General features: G+C 33.5%; 1 pseudogene across 1 annotated transcript in view; it reads left to right on the top strand.

Annotated features, from left to right (window-relative positions):
* Positions 1-302: 302 nt before the first annotated feature.
* Positions 303-13448, top strand: part of LOC149575553 (jasmonate-induced oxygenase 4-like) — a 44787-nt pseudogene continuing 31641 nt past the window's right edge. Inside the window, exons 1-2 of the transcript XR_016359690.1 lie at positions 303-337; positions 437-687. The product of XR_016359690.1 is annotated as a jasmonate-induced oxygenase 4-like (transcript). The remainder of the gene's footprint in view (positions 338-436; positions 688-13448) is intronic.

Below are 13448 nucleotides of genomic sequence, written 5' to 3'. Positions count from 1 at the left end.
ATTTTCTTGGCTTGGGAGCCTCATATTTAGAATAAGAAACCATTGCAGAAATGTCAAAAGCTGCAAAACTGTGGGGTTTCTTTTAGACCATCAATCATGGAATCTCAAACTCTCTGATCTCTCGAATACAAAATGTGGGCAAAGATTTTTTCAATTTTCCCATTGAAGAAAAGGAAGTGTATAGAAATGAACAAGCTAGGAGCCCTATTGCCTATGGAAGGAAATTATGATACACCCAAGATGCTAAGTTGGACTAGGTGGATTATTATTACAACGTTATCTTGCCTCCCCATAGAAGAAACATGTCTAAATGGCCCAAACAATGTTCTGATTTCACGTACACTGTTAACATTTCTTCAAATATCATTTTTTGTAGAGGTTTCTAATTCTTATGTGTAACAAATTCTTATGGGTATATAATTCTTGCTATTTGCAGGGAAGTTATGGATGAATATTCAAGAGAGATGTACAAATTGTGGGAGGTTTTGATGAAGGTGTTAAGCGCAGGGTTAGGCTTGGAAGATGAAAATATACTGAATGAGGCAGTGGGTGGAGAAAAGAAAGAAATCCACATCAGAATGAATTAATATCCATATCCACCTTGTCCTAAGCCAAAAATGGTGCTTGGAATTTCTCCTCACTCTGATCCCCATGTTCTCATGTTTCTTCTACATGATGAAACCCCAGGCTGCAAATTAGAAAGGGTGGAAATTGGATTGTTGTTCAAAGTATTCCATGTGCCCTCATTGTTAATGTTGCTAATGCACTTGAGGTAAACAAATATATGTGTTTTTTTTTTAAACGAAAACTAGTACATTATATAGATATGGGTTTATTTCTAACTTTTTATTTTGTGTAAGAATTATTATTAGATAATATTAGATCCAAGGATTTTAGATCATCAAGAGTATAAGGAATATAAGGAATACTTTGGTTGAAAGTGTAGTTAATAAGCAATTCGTTAGGTTATATAGATATTGGTTTATGTTGAAGATGTTAAATTATAAGAATATAATGGTTATTTACTTGTAATTACATGTAATAAGCAATTCATTAGGTTATATAGATATTGGTTTATGTTAAAGATGTCAAATTAGAATACAATGGTTGAAATTGCATGTAATAAGTAATTTATAAGGTTATATAGATATTGGTCTATGTTGAAGATATCAAATCATAAGAATACAATTGTTATTTGGTTGAAATTACAGATAATAATAAGCAATTCATTAGATTATATTGATATTGGTTTATGTTGAAGATATTGAATTGTAAGAATACGAACAGGTCATAAGCAATGGGATATACAAGAGCATAGAGCACAGGAGTTTAGTTCACAAGAATAGAGCAAGGGTGTCATGGGCAAGAATAGAGTAAGGATGTCAAACGATAAAGTAATTATTTCACCTCTTTCCGCACTGATTGACAAAGACCATCCTGTTGTTTATGGAAGTTCACCTTGGAAAGAGTATATGATATTCACGAAGATGAATATGAAGAATTTAATATTCAAATTATATGGAGTATATTTAAACTATTTATTTTTAATGATCAGCAAATTTGTGGGCTAAAGCTCTTGAACAAAAGCTTTTCATGTACCTTCATCTTCTAAAGAAAAATGGATTACATTCATCTTTGTTTACTTATCAATTATGCACAAGTTACATTATTGGGTTGAATTTTTTTGGTTTTCTCAATTCTCCAAATCCAACTTTCCCACATTAAGAAAGATGAAAGATCTATTTTTATGTCTCATTTGGAATATATGTCTATCTCTAACCATGTTTTCTACTATGGATTGATGTGTCATCAAAATTAACTGAACAACTTTCACTATGTTGCCTTTCAAATTTTATTTTCTTCCAGTTTAAATAAATTTCAAAGAACCTTTGCAGTTTTTGAAACATATGGCATACCATTTATCACTGTGTTTTTGCAAAACTGAATGAGAACTATTTTTTGCATTTTCTACAATCAATTTTAAAATAAAGTTGTTACAAATGGCTTTGCAAATAGTATTCAAATGAGATCTAAGATTTGTGTTGTAGAATTTTTTTTCTTTTTTCATTCAAATTCTTATAGTGAAGTTTTTTTTTTTTTAATCAAAACCTAATTTTAAGTTATGTCAGATTTTTTTTCCCACGAAACATATCACTCCTATCGACATATCATAGCACGTAAAGCAAACGGATCCTAACGGAATGGCACAAGGGAATTGCATTTCTTTTCTGAGTGTGCTCTTCTTTAAGAGCCTCCTGGTCAATAGATCAATAACAAATATTTACAATGTTTATGATTTAATAGTTTTATTTTCAAAGCTGGCCACGTCATTTGTCATTCCATCAACAACATGTTTTGACTTCAGCAGATAATTAACAATCATGTTAATAAAATTGTTTGTTTCAATTAAGCTCTTTTAATTCTATCAATTACTGCAAAATCTGTGACAATATCGGCGCCCCTTCTTGTGAATATGTAAAATAACTAAGAAGTTTTCTTAAAATTTTGTCGTAATGAAAAGATAAAAGTCGGAGAATTTTTTCTTCTGTTAATTGTCCACACAATACCAACCAGACATTTGTGTTGTTGGTGTTGACTGACGTTTGAACATTGATAAGATCATGGATAAGATCAACCTTTCCTATAAACACTGTTAGCCACATAAATTAAATGTCACAAATGTTTTTTCTGACAATTTTCCCCAAAATATTAGACTTGTCCAGGTGGGATGTTCACGGTAGTGACTGAACTTTCTAGTAGCTTTTGATTTTTCTTGAACTGACGACAGCATATAATTTTCCTTGCACTCTACGCAACTTAACCTCTCATGAATTTAGATATTATCCAATGCCATTCAAAATGTTTTCTTACTCTCCAGTTGTAAGTTACTTTCGAATATTAGAGTTGATAATTTTTGGGGATGATCTATGCATGGTAGGTTTGTATGTTTGATTTATTTTTCATCTCTTCATCAATATGTAAAGGGTTTAATGATTTATTGATTGATTTTTAATTTTTTTCCCTTCTCAATGGGTGCATCGTTGGACATCAGTTGTAATTACTACATGTAAGAAAGTTCTCCTGTCCAGCTAATACCACACTTTTATATGTTCATTCAACTGATTGTACATTCCACCCTTAGCTTTTTCTTAGGTCAATTTTCTAGGAACTTTGTGATAAAAACACTCTTTTTTCTCACAACTACTGATATAAGGGAAACAATCTATTAGCTATCTAGGTTAACTTCATGGTTACCCTGCAGCTACAGTTCTTAATCTGTGTCAAAAATTGTCAATTTTTTTTGGTTAACTTATGTTGGTGAGTGAAGAGATTAAAGGTAACCTTTTGGCTTTCCAGCATTTATGGAACTCTTTAAAGAACTAGTCGAGTGCGAAGTGGTCTAAAAGTGTTATTTTAAAACATTCGCTCAATACCCACCACTAAGATCCCCAATAACCATTATTGTACTTTTTGCACAAATGAAAAAACGTCATGGTGATTTATTTTGGCATGTTTGTGTGTAGGTACCAGGTTTTTTTGGGCAGTGATTGGGGGAAAGGTAACAGTTAACATGGCGGAATTGCATACATGAGTGGCAGCTAGTTCATTTCCCCTAGTGTGTACTAATTGTTTCAAACATGTTTTTCCATCTTTGCTCAACGCCAATTGACACCCACTATAAACCATGAAATTAGAGTATAGCTGGATGTATGGCTCCATGCCTATAATAAATACCAATTCTTACTATTCCAAAATCAATTAGATTTATGTACAATTTGAAAAGAATATAAGATTAATAAGTAAGAGAAATTTTCCATAGCATCTATTGAGAGTTAATCCCCGTGGAAGAGAAGGGTGGAAGTGAAGGATGACTGATATGAAAATAATATAGGTGGGTGTGCATGAAGGGAAGGCCGTTTCAATAGGTCAATGATCAATTAATGACCCCCCATTAAATATAATTTTACGACACAACTATTTGGAATAAGTGAATTACGGTTGTCAGGGTTTGGCAAAGACAGTTTCACATCACACAACATTTCAAATTTTGGTTTTCCATTGACATGACATTTCTTCCAATGTTTTCCCCATTACCAATTAGAAATTAGGTCGAGTTCCATGGATGCTAGCTTCTTCAAAAATAGAGTTGTTCCAGCTGAGATTTTAAAGGCAGATTTTAAGGAGAGTTGTTTTAAGAAATTTTTTTCTAAATTTTATATTTTGGTTAAAATAAAATAAAATTTGATGACAATAAAATATATCATTTTTGACACCTATTGCTAAGCTTTTCAGTAGTTACAGCTATCTCTAGCACCACCCTATTTTCACACGTTCAACATAAGAGACCTAAAAAAGTAGGGCTAAAATTCTTATGGAACCTTTTGGACCTAAAAAATAGACCTATAACCCCCTTTTGGACCCCTACATAAACAAAATATTGATAACTAAGCAATGGTAAAAGAATAAAAATTATTAGTAATTCTTAATGAGTTGTAGTTATCAATTACATTTTTATACATTTGATTTTTAGTCTTTGCCTATATATAGACAAGGAACTAATGTTTCCAATGGCTTCAATTTAATTAATTGTTCACTTAAAAAATAGTGAAATTTCAAAGATTGAAATTGTTAGTCCCAGTTAAAAATAGTGAAGTTCCAAAGTTTGAAATCGTTAGTCCATGTGGTATATAAATAACGAGAGGCAAGATGAGAATTAATCTTTCTTACCAAATTGCGTCAATGAAATTTTTCATATAGTTTGTAGTGCATAAAGATTTTTAATTATATTTATATTTAATTTTCTTAATTTCTCATTAGTTCATGTGCATTTTGCTAGGGGCTTTAGTTTTTTCTATTAAAAAATTAACGAAAAAGTATTCGAACTAGTGAACAAAGGTCAATTTAAAAATATGAACGCATTCTAATTTTTTTCATTGGCGAGGCTATTGGAAAGATAAAATGGGCCCAAGGACAATGTAAGATTATGTAATACTTTTTTTAATAGGACATTTAATACTACACTACCATCTAGAGTTGTCATGGGTGAATGCGGTGGTAAAAAAATTATACTTCCAATGTCTTTTTGTAGTTCTAGGGAAATACACTGGAGTGTTCTAAGTTGTTCCAAAATTTCTTGTGAATTGTTCCTGAATTTGCATCCCCAAGACAGAATTGTCTCCAAGATCCAAAATCCTTGAGGAATAGGTATACATGATTCAACCTATTCAAAAATATGTTGACCTAAGTTGATCTATAATAGAAAAGGTTGACTTGGATCAACCCATTCCAAGGTCATCCAAAGGGGCAACCTCAAGTGTCAAAAATTGTGTTGATGAAAATAGAAGAAGCAACATTGAATGGGAGAAAGAAGATCATCAAGAATATGATATTAAAGAAGATTCATCATAACTAGGGAAGTGTCACACATTGTAGACCTACATTCTTTCACATGATAATGACTAAGGGGATTTTATATAGAATTATTAGAATGACATTAACTTTGTTTGGCAACAAGAATACAAGCGGAATAGGCATATGTAAATTCTTAAAAAAATTGAATTCTTTGTTTGGATGTACCAAATTAGAATTGGAATACAAAATAAAATAGGAATACGTATTCCAATTTTGGCCCAAAAATGAGGTTTGACAATTCCACCTAAATAGGTGGAATTGGAATACGTATTCCTATTTCATTTTTATTTATTTTGAAAATATATAAATTTTTGGGTACGCCAATTCCCCATCAAATTTTGAGTAAACCAAACAAAGAATAGGTATATGTAACCCCATTTTCTACTCCAAAATATGTATTGCAGAATAGTTATTCCTATTCCTATAGCCAAACAGAGAGTTTATGAGTGATACCAAATGTGGAAGAGGGACATAGGAAAGGAAGAGGCATGACATTTCATGATCTAAGAGATCAGTAGACCTATGACATTTTCACAAGGACTCTTATCCTATGAACAAAAGTCAATCTACTGAAAAATTCATGAGGCAATCTTCATTATAGTAACCTTAATAAAAATTCCAAAAAAAAATCCAAAGTGTAAGGTTTATGCACAGTGGGAGAGGGAAATGATGTTTTAAAAAAATTTGATAGGACTAAAATCAAGTAATGGTCATAAGCAATGAAGTATGGAAATAAGATTTTCAAACCCCTCTTTAAAAATGGTGGCAGTCCAAAAGTTGTGTTTTGACTTCATAGCTTGACCCTTCTTATGAAGCATGAGATTCATTAATAACCTATGAAAGACATCCATTTTTAGGACTGTGAGTAATAGAACAATGCCTTATATTTCTAAAAGTAGAAAGTTCACTATTAGTAAGAACAAAAATAATAACAATAAAGGGACTGTCATAGGGGTAGTTAAAAGGATAAGAGAAGTCACAATTATTGAAGTACAACTCATAACTAGCCTTGTCATTATAGCGAACAGAAAACAAAGATAATATGATGGAGATAGTTGTTCTATAGGGAACCTAAATGCTGATTTAGGTATAAGATTGTAGAGAAATTGTTCATGAATGATATAGATGGAGAGCACAATGATACCAATGTAAAACATTAAATAAAGATTAGAGGAAAAAAGATATGGTGTTAAACAAATATTCAATGTAAATGCCTCCAAATAATTGGTAGACTAGTGTCTTACAGTGATAATGTAGAAATCAAAGATTTACTGATATAACGACTTTGAAAGGAAAAATTAATAGAAAAGAAAAATTTTATGGGACAATCCACAACAAGAAAGTGAAGAGCATGAAAGACTAGTTCCTAGTCATTGAGTCTAAAGGGCATTATAATCATGCCATAAAGAATATGAGATAAAAATCATACTATGGAGAAAATTTTGTGGTTCTCTAAGCCTACTACAACATAGAAAATATGTAAAGTAGTCCTAAATAATCTCAATCACAACTAGGTACCTTAGTGAATAAATAAATAGTTTGTATTGAACATCCAAAATTATTATAGTGAGACAATGATTCAGTAAAGAAATATATAAATACTAAATGAGAGTATTCTTAAAATGGACAAAATGACAAGAAGACTCCAATGGAATAAGGTACTCTATTGCAGATAATCTTTTCTTCCGGCTCTATCCTAGCTTGCTCAATTTGAGAGGAAATGGGTCACTCATGGGGAGATATTCCACTTTCTGGGCATCCCCTTTGCTTTTCAAGCTTCTCCAATGGATTTGTGGAATTTTGTGCTCATGAAAATTAACAAGAGGCTTGATTACTAGATTACTAAACCCCTTTCTCTTGGAGGAAATTCCAAATTTTCTCAAAGGTGGTGGCAGCTACTCATGTATATTACTCCTCTTGTTGGGCCCCTTCCAAGGCCTCTTACCTTAAGTTGGAATGCTTGCTTCATTATTTTCTTTGGGCTTCTCATTTTGATCACTATAGCTTCTATAGGGTTGCCTAGAATTTTTGCTGCCTCCCCAAAGAGTCTAGAGGTCTTGGCCTTCTTTCTACATAGAAGTAAGGGCTTATTCTTTGTGCTAAGTGGATTATTCATGCTATCACCAGTGATGAAGCTTGGAAATTTTTGGTTCGACACTGCATTGCTTCTAGATTTCTTGTTAACAAACCTTCATGGAAAGGGATTTGTATTCAAATCCTTCTCATCATACAAGAACCTGTTCATATTCAGGGCTCCTTTATTATCTAGAGCATCAATAGAACCTTTGATGGTCCCCACTATTTGACATTCAGGGTATTCCTCTAGCTATGATTCAAGGTGCTAGTGCTCTAAAAAAATTTAAATGTAGCATCAAGACTCCTATGGACCTCTTTTCTAGGGTCTTTATGAGTCTCAGATCTTGGGAGGATATGTAGGTCCAGTTCCATCTTGCTTGTCTAGATTGACAAACTTTTGACCTTTTTCTCTTTGCCATTCTAGATCATTTGATTCACAAGGTGGGAATTCAGTTTGGTCAACCTTGGAGGAAAGATTGGAAGTGGTATCCCTCCACACCCTTCACTAGTTACAAACCCAGCCTAGGATATTGTTGGCTTTCTCCCCATCTCCCCATGGTGGATACTCTCAACCAACGTTGGCATTTGTGATCTTCTCCTTATCATTGGAGGATGCAATTTGATACTATTTGGAGTGTAATCACTGAGCCTAAGATTACCCATTTTGCCTAGTGTCTGCTATTTCAAGGGCTTCCTCTTGGGTCACAACTCAAGCATATTGGAGTCCCCAATCCTCAGTGTCCTATTTGTGGGCACCTTGAATCATTTGTGCATATTTTTTGGTTTTCGAGGCATGCTTAGAATTATTAGCACTGGATACATGATTTTTTAAGCCTTTCAGAACAAAACCCTTTTCTTGGCACATGATTATGTTGGGTGATTCCCCTAGAATCCATAAGCAATTTACCTAGATTTGGCATACTTGTAGGATGGAGATTTTGTTTACTTTGTGGAAGGATAGGAATGTTGTTCTTTTCACTCACAATTTTCTTGATATTAATGTTGCTACATACACTAAAGCATGCATTTATAATAATTTCATGAGGCAGATTTAGGTCCAAGCCAATGAGGTGGCTCTTGAGGTGGCCCACATTTAGGAATTGCTTAATCATTGTGGTAATGCATTGTGCACGGTAGCCATAGTGCCTCTTGATTCCTTGGCTAATCATATTCTGCCCCAGGGTTGCCGATGGGGTCACAGTTCTTTTACTCCCCACCACTGCTCTCCTAGTGGTGGCAATGATGGTTACCAGTAGCATGACTCTGGTTGGTCCTCGGTCCTTGTGGCTCCCCCTCATGTTGCTCCTCCTGGTTCTGGTGGTTCTAAATGGTCTTTCCCTCACTTGAATTTGGCTATTTCTCCACCACAAAACAGAGGAGAAAGTTAAAGAAAAAGATGTTGATGATGCTATTGATGGCTAGACTTTTCCTAGTCCACTTGTCAATCCTAGGGATGACTCAGGTTTTATTGATCATGATGATCCTCCCTCGCCTGACACTACTCTGGTGCCCTAACGGAGCTTCTTATATGTTTTTTTCATGAATAGTTCTTGATTCTGGCCTTGACCATGTGAGCTCTCGCAAGATGATCTAATATCCCTTGGCCCCATTTTTGTGAATTTGTAACTATTGTATTAAGTTATTAATAGAAAGGGACTATTTATCAAAAAAGGACAAAATGTGTACTTTTTCAATAGTGGGAGTTATTTTTCACCCACTAGGGATTTTAATTCCTCCAATTTTTCAAAATTCCATGTCCTATCTTCTTGCAAGAGAGGTCATGGAAATTGGGATGAGATAGAGTACTCAAGCAAGTATCGAAGACATCTTGATGTGTTGGATAATAATTTGAAGGACAATGACTTTACTATTTGTCGTGTGGTATTCTATATCTCTTAATAATCATGGTAAACATCCATCTCTACAAGTTGTCTAATATTTTTTTGGACATGGATGTTGAATTATGATTTTTTAAATCAAAATTTAAAATATAAATAAATGCATTCATTATATCGGTAGTAAATAGTTTGCAATATATTAGATATATATGTTCAAATGTTTATACATAGTCAATAGACCCTTGGTCTGCTAGTGAAGTTGAATGGTTTTGAATGAGTACATCACAAATCAAGTCTTGTTGAGTGCATGGATCTACACTATAAGGAATGAGGTTGGGATTAAGTCATGGATAGATTTTGTCAAAATGGATTCCCCTTGGTCCTTGGAGCCTAGCCAAAGAGGTTCTCTAAACCTCCAACAAGAAACTCTTTATAAACATTCTTGTATATATTTTTTATTTGGATATTTCCTAGGATTCTATTTCTGAATAATTCAATGAAAATATTTTTAGTACTCTTTTATTGCTCTTCATTTGACCAATCATTATTTTTCATACTCCGTGCTTCATTAATCTATATGAATCCATGCACATGTGGTGACCCACTATGTTTTCACTCATATTTAATTCAATAGCCTTTGACATTTGTTCCTTTTTCAAATATGTCTTTAGTGAATATTTCCCAACTTAAAACTTCCTATGGAGTAGTTAGTAGTATTCACAGTATTTACACTCTCATTATATAAATACATCTTTGTGCAATAGAAGAATTAAGGGATTACCAAAATTGTATGTGTAAAAAATTAAGATGTGTATATATTGATTATCCTAACCTCAAATGTCACATTAGGGAAAGAAAAAGAATGACCTTCAAGCATAACCTTGTAAAGGGACCAAATTAGACTGACACTACCCAAAGTTAATGTAAGGGATGTCAATGTTGAACCTATTCCCTTTTCCAAGATGTATACTCAAGAGTAGTCTTTCTAGGGGATATTCTTTCCCTTCATTATTGTGTTAATGAATGATTTTTTGGTGTAATTATTTAGAACAAGTAAATTAACCAATTGAAATGTAAGTAATGAGAAACACATATGATAACCAAATGCTCAAAAAATAAGATATAATATGTATAAAATATAGGACTATGGAATGAAAAATGGGAAACCAAACTAAAATTGAAGATCATAGGATGAATCACTTCAAATGTGAGAGTTAGGTAGCAAACAGTGACATAAATTGAAATTGATCACAATAATAGAGCTAGAAATTTGATATTTGCAAACTCTTAGAATTTGGAGGTCTCTAGACATGGATGTCCTAAGGGTTAGGGATGAAGTTAGTTAAAGAAAATGTCATCCTTGACTTTCTTTGCACAATGTTTTGGGATCCAAATCTCCATCTGCCATCTAAAACCTTGGTTCCAAGATTTGAACTAGTCACTCCAAAAAATGGTAAATTTATACTTTAGACAAGAAAAATGGGGTGTTAATTTTTTCATTATTTATTTTTTTTGGGGGGGAGGGGGGTGGGTAGAGTGGGGGGAGGGGAGGATAGAGGGGGTTTTTTATTAGTCAAGCTCTGGTTGAGGAGTCGAACTTGAAATGAGAAAGTATATAGAAGCAATTCAAATATATAAATATTTACCTTGTTTGTTAAATCTCAATGGATAGATCCAAACTAATAGCCACAAAGATGTATAAATGCTTGTACATAGGATGTATAATGATAATTTAGGATGTCTCCACAAATGCAATGAATCTACAAGTGCCAAATTATAGACCCATGAATGTAAGTATGCTATTGAAGGCTTGAATACTTGAATGCATGTGCAAGTTAGATAAATGTAGATCTCCTTCCTTAATGGCCAACTTTGCTGTCTCCAATTAAGAAAGAAGCTAGATCTTGAGAAGGAAATGTATGATTGATGACATAGAAATGAGGGCCTTCAATAAATCCATGATTTCTTGGATTGAACTCCTTGAATTCGCCTTGAAAGCTTTCTTGCAAATGATTAAGATATGAGTATTGTCCTCAAATTGAAGGTATTGGAAGACCTCATGCACATGAATAATTGATAACCAAGTGAAGTCAATAAGTCTTCTTTTATAGAAATTTAAGAATCAAAATTGAAAGGGCCAACTACATTGAGCAAAAAATCAAATTGAAAAATACAAAATTAATTTGAGATGCAAGGAAAAACACCTTGGGTAAGTGATAACCTCATCCCTTACCATGGAGTTTAGGATGAACTCGTTCCTTACATAGAGGTTAGGGATGAGCTCCCCCCTTACCTAGGGGTCAGTGATGACCTTAACTCTAACCTAAGGGTTTCTAAGCCTAACATGTGCACCAAGATCTCAAGAGTGGAAAAATAATAAATAAAGATAGACAAAATCTCAAGGAAAATAAACAATTAAAGCATAAATGTATCCATGAACCTAGGAGAAAATGTAGGCTAAAAGGCCTTACAAAGGAAGTGTGCACTTTTGAAGATGGTATATTTAGCATCCACTTTAATTGAAATATGAATCAATATCATACTTATAGTAAACTAGATCATACACATAATATAATCTCATTGATATTAAGAAGACAAGGAAATAATCAAGCCCCCAATAGATTTGAATCCTTGTCAATTTCACAATGAAGACGTGAGATACATCATTGATGAAAAAAAGAAGAAGAAGGGATTTCAAGTAACTCACTCACTAAGATTGTTGTCTCTTACTATGAATAACATGAAAAGGAAACTACAAAGGAGATTGCATTAAAAGTATAACATGTTTGTATATAATATTTTTTAACCCATTGAGATTCATCCTCAAGGATTTATGTTTCCAAAAGGGGAATCTAACAAGAGACCATCCAAGTATAAGTATGTGTGCGTTCTTAGAGATTAAAAGATGCACATGCATGAATTATGTCTCAAGGACTATTAATAATCTAGGGAGTGATCTAAAAATACAAGGATAGAGCCTTAACCATTGATAATAATCCAATAAGGGATCTAAAGATGAAAAACATCATGAAACATAGTGCATGGGTGTAAACTATGAGTAGAGTATATGCCCCTAGATTAAAGAGATTACTAACACCTCACCAGGAACAATAGATTTAACATAAGCATATATCCATCAACTAGAGATATTTTCACCATGAAATTCCCCCACAGAAAGACACGTTGAGGGAAATAAAAACATGACAAAAAGATAGTATAAAAGGGATCTATCAACTATGGTGTCAATATGATCATATAATAATATATAAAATATTATGTTAGATATGAAATGACACCATTTCCCAAAGGAAGTAGAACTACAACACAATGGAAGAAAGAAAAATAAAAGTGATGAAGAAGAATTTTTGGTATGACATCACAGAGGGGCATATGCACCGAGTTGTGGTGCAAAAAAGGTGACAAGAAATTTTTTTTTTCCTATTTTAAAAAGCGTGTACGCACTATAGCGCGGACGTGCTATGGCTTGGGAAACAAGCCATAGCGTGTGCGCACTATAACGCGTATGTGCTTTTTAAAAATAAAAAGTATATATGATGGGCTGCAAACCTGCAGCCCATCATTTTCATCAACATTTTCTTCTACTCCTATAGCGAGCAGCGCGTACGCGAGTTGAAGACTCAACATTTGCACCACCATTTGCCAAAATACCTCCTCGTCGACGAAATCCAAGACCACAAGTGCACCCATGACGATGCCGTAAGTGATATAAACCTAACTTTGCATTGTTTGATATATTTTTCATATTGTTTTGTAAGTTTTTTATATTCTTTTGTAGGGTTTTTACAAATTTCATTTAGATTTGTTTATTTATTTGAATTTCAATTGATTTTTTATCAGGAAATGTTCATAATCAACCAAAAAATCCACAAGAACATCAAAACCCTCAAGAACCCCAAAACCAAAACCCTCCTCAAGAAGAAGAACAAATTCCACAACCTGAACCAATTGCAAGACCTCCACCAGGCACACAAGAAAATATAAGAAATGAAATAGAGAGAGGCAAAACTAAATTAGAAGGAATCATTGCTCGGTTGAAAGAATCCAGACAAACCAATCCAATGAGGGCTCAATTGGCATCATCCCTCGAATCCATTAACACTG

This window comes from Cupressus sempervirens, chromosome 2 (assembly GCF_028749045.1).
Source record: "Cupressus sempervirens isolate cs-2001-9-10 chromosome 2, ASM2874904v1, whole genome shotgun sequence".
NCBI lineage: Eukaryota > Viridiplantae > Streptophyta > Pinopsida > Cupressales > Cupressaceae > Cupressus > Cupressus sempervirens.
Note: the sequence above shows the minus strand (reverse complement) of the source record. Positions and strands in the feature narration are given on the sequence as shown.